We start from the raw sequence: 6,660 nt of genomic DNA on the forward strand, positions 1-6,660 counted from the left end.
GAATTACAGAAGCAATGTAATAATGAGAATATGATGAAACCTTAAAGAAAATTGATTCCAATACTCAAAGAAATTGAGGCTAAGAAAAGTTAAGTGCCTTTTAAGTTATAAAAGTTAAATACCTTTTAAATCTTATAGAAGCAAATTGTAATAGTACCAGATTTTAAGCTCTTTCCTTCTCCAACTGGTCAATTTTTAGAATAACACATGCTACCATACTTTCTGTTTGCACTGTGGTTACTGTTTGTGACACTGGTAACTTCAGATAATAAATGAACTAAATGAGCTTTAATGTCTCTCACATCTTGGGCAGTCTACAAGTCCATAATTTTCATAAGAGAAATAGCTGATTCATACTTAGTAGTACTTACTATATGAGAAAGGGTATCAAATAAAAACTTTTAGCTTAGTTCCATGTAGTCTAAGTAGACTCAAACTTTATATATATATATATATCAATTTCTTCCCATGGTCAAGATTGTCAATGTAGTGGAATTAAGAGTACAGGCTTTGTAATTAGTCAGACATGGGTTACAATCTCCATTCTAGTACTTAAAAACTGTGGAAACTAACAGATTTGCCTGATCTCCCTGAGGTCTAATTTTCTTAACTAACATAATGCAGTGACTAAACACATTTCATGGGAGTATAGCAAGAATAAAATGGAAGTATGTTACAACCCAAATATAGTAGGAGTTCCTCATGGCTCAGTCTTTACAGTATGTTGGTTTATTCAAAGAATATCAATCTGAATTAAAAAACACTACATAGCCACCTGAGAATTTTCCAAAGGAAATGAGTACATTCTGAATTCACAATAAAACCCTCCATCAGTATCTCTGCCACTATCCTCTATGTAGATAGATAAAATCTTGCCCCCAAAATTTAGATACATATTTTAAAAACCCAGGAGAGGTCCACTCTCATTTATCCTTATTTCTTGTTTTTCTTTCTGACTCTATTTTTCGTCTCTCCTGAAAGTAATATTAATTTTCTTATTGAAATATCTCATCATTATTCTTAAGATCTATTATTAATTTTTTCATTGCCCAATTCATCCCTACAGAATCTATGTTGATGGTACTGTCCAAGACATAATTGTCCTTGTACAATGAATGCCTTAGTCACCTAGAACTGTTATAACAAAATACCATAGACTGGGTACCTTAAACTAAAGAAATTTATTTTCTCACAATTCTCAGGTCTGGAATTGCAAGATCAGGGTAACTTCATGATCAGATTCTGGAGAGGGCTCTCCTTCTTGCTTGCAGATGGCTGCCTTCTCTCTGTGTACTCACATAGGCTATACTAGCTGTGTGCATGCAGAAAGAGAGAGAAAAAAGACAGAGAGATATCTTTCACCTTTTATCTTATAAATCCACTAATGTGATTATGAGCACCCATCTTCATGACTTAATCTAATACAAATTACCTCCTATAGGCCCCATCCCAAATACTACCACATTGGGGGTTAGAGCTTCAACATATAAATTTTGTGGGGACAAAAACATTCAGTTTATAACAGTGAATGAGTGGGAATTGATCAAACATAACAAGTAGAAGGAGGCAGTGAAAACTTTCTCAAAAATAATTCATCCCTGTTCATCTTTTCACTAAATTAGCTGGGCTTTTAGAGGTCACAGTGTATACTGATTTCCAAACATTTGGGAATTATGAGCACTGGGGTCTATTTAAATGTGGTGAAATCCAGGTAACTTCTGGATGTGCTCACCCCAATCTTCTATACATTGAAGCCCATTTGAAACTTCTATGAAGCCTTTTGGATTAGTGACAGCAGCATTGCATAAACAAATTCACCCAGGAATTGATTAATAATATTCTAATTTTTTCTCCCTTTTTAAGCCACCACTTCCACATATGACTATTATTCAGCTACATTTGGCCCAGGCCAAAGGCAACTCCATTGCAGAAAACATATATTTATGAACAAAATTGTCACACAAGAGTCTCATAAGATCTTTAATTAGTGAAACAAAATGTCGTATTTTTTGGTTTTATTTTTTATTTACATAGTTCCCATTTCTGGCTCTTTATATGGGAGTTTCTAGATTTGTCAATGAAACACATGAAGGTAGATAAGAGCACAAATATGGTAACATTAACTGCCCAAATCTGTAGAGCTAGGGGAATGTGTTAAATGATGTGTTCTGTTTCTAACTACCTCTTTGTTTCTATTGTTAGCAAAGCTTAAAAATGCTGTGGTATTGAAAAATGGCATTTACCAAGTAATATTATTAAAATAATGTTTGTTCAAGTTTATTCCCTGTGTAATGAATCAAATATCAGATATTGGTTGAAGAAGCAGGAAAAACTGCTTTTGTTCTTGATTTTGGATTTTGTCCTACAAATAAATATCCGTGTGAATTAAGGTGAAACTACTTAACCTCACTAGAACTCAATTCCCTCATTTATTAAATAGGCGACAAAATTTTGTTTTCATGATTTTACACATTTTTTTCATTACAAAGATAAAAAGAATCCATGAAAAGAAGGTTAATGAGTGTTGAATTTTTTTTTATTTTAACTATTAACAAAAGTGCTTTATTCACTAAGAAGAAACATTTTTCTTTTTTGTGATCAGTAAGGGGATCGCAACCCTTGACTCGGTGTAGCCCGCACTGCGCTCAGTCAGTGAGCGCACCGGCCATCCCTATATAGGATCCGAACCCGCAGCAGGAGCGCCGCTGCACTCCCAGCGNCTGCCATGTTAGACAACAAAGGTCCCAGACCCCAGAGTCTGAACACTCAGGCATCAGGCCTTCAATAGCTTGATGCAAATCCATGTCTTCCTAACAATGCTTTCCACAGGCATCATGTCCAGGCTCAGGCCTGCACTCACAATGTGGCCAACCCAGAGACCTCTGGAAGGACAAAGAAGTCCACATGTCCAGATAGAAAGAGACAGGAATGGGGAGCCCAGCAGTCGGCTTGACGGCAGCACTCCTCCCCCCACCTCAACACGCTGGCATTTAGAAGTAACTAGCCACAGTTGGGAATTCTCTGAGGAAGGGGGTGAAGAAGAGAGAGAGGGAAGTGCTTAATGATGATGCCCGAGGGGACTCAATAAGGAAAACTGAGACCAATCTCCTCTAAATCCACTTGCCACTTTGTTGGGTCAATGTCAGATTCACAAGACAAATAGCTTTCTCTTCCTTTGTGCAAAATGAGTGTTGTTTGGAGGATTCATATATCCTTGAGCTATCACTTAAATACACCCCAAGCCCTACCTTCCACCAAGTGAAAAGATCTCACAGGACATCTTCCATGCAGTAGAAGGTGTAGGGGAAGAGGCAGAGCATATTACCCAGTGATGGTCACAATTATAACTACCCTAGAGATAGAATGGAGTTTGCAAAACATATTCCAGTCAAACATTTTCTCTTGCCACCATGTTAAAGTGGCTTCTGAGAAGTGGTCTAATAACTTGAACTTTCAAGTTTCTTCAAAGGGAAGTAGGTAACAAATAAAATCAATACCATTCTGAGTCGTGTTACCTTCAGGTTGCAGAGGGTGAATTTATATGCTTGAAAGTTTAGGATGGGGAAAGGTTACAGAGGGAGCAATTGTCCTTCAATACTGACAAACTTAGATGAAAATGAGCTACACGGTGGCAGAAAGATCAGGACACATGAAAGCTTGGTGGCTGGAGGAAGGGAGTGTGGAGCTGGAAGGGAATGCAGTCAGCTTTAGATATGAGCAAAGCAAGTGCCTGTGTTATACCAGAGGAAGGTTATGTTGCCATTTTTCTCCAGCTCCCCGGGACTAAACTCTGCATCCCTTTCAAGGAGAGCAGACCCTTCCATAGAAGAGAATGGTTTGGTTTTTTTTGTGTCTGATGAAAAAGAGGAACGGGTGGTCGGCATTAAACTCCATGGTGCTGATTACACCAAGGCCACAGGTTCGGATCCTATATAGAGATGGCTGGTTCGCTCACTGGCTGAGCGTGGTGCTGACAACACCAAGTCAAGGGTTAAGATCCCCTTACCGGTCATCTTTTAAAATAAATAAATAAATAAATAAATAAATAAATAAATAAATAAATAAATAAAAATATTCATCTGACTTATCTTTGTGCTCTAGGACTAACCAAGATATTCAGAGGAAAGGAAAATCTGTTTCATTTGTAGCCATTCTCAACTGATTCAGAATCCAGTTTCTTTGGTCTGGAAGAACGATTGCAGAGAGCTATGAGATTAGAGAGGAAACTCCAACATTTTTGACATTTGTTCTTTAGGTCTAAACAAATGAGGAATGATATCTAATCTAATTCAGATTCTTATATATTCTTTGACATCTGATAGCTCAGGTACAAACCTTCCTCAGGATGGTAGGTAGTAGATAGCACTGTTCTCCAAAGATCTATAACGACATGTTTTGTAGAGACATGAAAATGAAGATTTACCTCTTCCAGGCCCTTCACATTATCTGCAGAGCGAGAAGGCAGCAGGGCAAAAGTGCTGAGCTTCCCCTTGGTTTATCTCATATCAAGGATCTGCATCTTCAGCTCCTCTACGAAGCCAATTCTAAATTGACCTTTCTGAGTCATCATCTTCACACTCTTCTTTTCATGCTGCAGTAGACAGGAAAGTCACAGGAAGTCGCAGGACCATGATGGCAAACTCACAAACTCACCTGGCCCCAGCTTCCCTGAGAACAGGGGCTCTTTAAGATGAGAAGAGTCTGCACTGGAAGTCCTGAACCACACCAGTGGCCCAACTTTGGAGTCTGTCCACTGATCAGTTGGCCCTTATTTTGCTGACATTTTATCTTTCCGTATTCTTAACCAGTTCTTCAGCTCCCAAGACTACCTGTTGGCAGACTTTCTATCCAAGCATCTCCCATAGCCTAGTCAGCAGAAACAAACCCCACCAGCTCTCCTTCCTCAATGCCTCATCTAGCCCCAGCCTCTTGCCTCATGCCACCCTTGTCCCCTCTGGCCTGGATGACCCCACCATAGCACCAGTGTGAGCCATGAGTGTTGAATTTTAAGAATATATAAAATACATGCTGATTGGCCTCACACATGGTTTAATAATCCTCTTTCTGGTCTGCCTACACCGGGTTCTGACCCAGATACAATTGGTTCTAAAATCATTTTGTGCTGGGCTTTTGATTCCCTTTCTCACTCTGATCTTCTTTTAACTATCTAAAGAACCCAGTGAACACTGGGTGAGAAGGGCTGGCTCAATGAGCAGAAAGGAGACGGTGTAGCCTCCGCAGTCTTGATATATTGTGTATCTCTAGCAAAACAAAGCAGAGGCTCTGCCCTTAACTTTCCCTTTGTGAAGCTCTGTTCTGATAACCTTGCTTTCACAGCTTCAAAATACCTTGTCCTTCACCCTTAAGCCTTACCAAGTAGCAAATGACTATTATCCCTTTTTATAAATTCCCATTTTATATAAAAATCAGGTGACATATCAAGCACAGGNTTCTCCAGCTCCCCGGGACTAAACTCTGCATCCCTTTCAAGGAGAGCAGACCCTGCCATAGAAGAGAATGGTTTGGGTTTTTTTGTGTCTGATGAAAAAGAGGAACGGGTGGTCGGCATTAAACTCCACCCAGGACTGCATTGACCTGTCCACGCCAACAGCCCCGCTGGTGGCCACAGCCTGCGTGCCGTTTTCATCCACCTCTACAACAGTCTTGTGGATCGCTTTTGACAAATACAAATTGGGACTTGGAGAGATTCCCGTAAGATCAGCCTTCATTTCATCAAAGATGTCCATAATGCCCATGTTTTGTAGAATAGAACTGAGATCATAGCTGTCTTCCAAGGTGAACTGGGGGAAGGAGAGCATGACCATTTCTTCTGACAAATTTTCTGAGCTGCTCCAGGCCTCTATCTTTTCATAGGTAATTTTCCTTTCAAGCTCTTCCAGGCCCTTCACATTATCTGCAGAGCGAGAAGGCAGCAGGGCAAAAGTGCTGAGCTTCCCCTTGGTTTATCTCATATCAAGGATCTGCATCTTCAGCTCCTCTACGAAGCCAATTCTAAATTGGCCTTTCTGAGTCATCATCTTCACACTCTTCTTTTCATGCTGCAGTAGACAGGAAAGTCACAGGAAGTCGCAGGACCATGATGGCAAACTCACAAACTCACCTGGCCCCAGCTTCCCTGAGAACAGGGGCTCTTTAAGATGAGAAGAGTCTGCACTGGAAGTCCTGAACCACACCAGTGGCCCAACTTTGGAGTCTGTCCACTGATCAGTTGGCCCTTATTTTGCTGACATTTTATCTTTCCGTATTCTTAACCAGTTCTTCAGCTCCCAAGACTACCTGTTGGCAGACTTTCTATCCAAGCATCTCCCATAGCCTAGTCAGCAGAAACAAACCCCACCAGCTCTCCTTCCTCAATGCCTCATCTAGCCCCAGCCTCTTGCCTCATGCCACCCTTGTCCCCTCTGGCCTGGATGACCCCACCATAGCACCAGTGTGAGCCATGAGTGTTGAATTTTAAGAATATATAAAATACATGCTGATTGGCCTCACACATGGTTTAATAATCCTCTTTCTGGTCTGCCTACACCGGGTTCTGACCCAGATACAATTGGTTCTAAAATCATTTTGTGCTGGGCTTTTGATTCCCTTTCTCACTCTGATCTTCTTTTAACTATCTAAAGAACCCAGTGAACACTGGGT

The 6,660-nt window shown here is 40.4% G+C and overlaps 1 pseudogene; it reads right to left on the reverse strand.

The window, feature by feature from the left end:
• Positions 1-5,486: 5,486 nt before the first annotated feature.
• LOC103608014 lies at positions 5,487-6,044 on the reverse strand (annotated as a pseudogene).
• Positions 6,045-6,660: the final 616 nt, after the last annotated feature.

Source organism: Galeopterus variegatus, unplaced genomic scaffold, assembly GCF_000696425.1.
Source record: "Galeopterus variegatus unplaced genomic scaffold, G_variegatus-3.0.2 Scaffold7949, whole genome shotgun sequence".
Classification (NCBI taxonomy): Eukaryota; Metazoa; Chordata; class Mammalia; order Dermoptera; family Cynocephalidae; genus Galeopterus; species Galeopterus variegatus.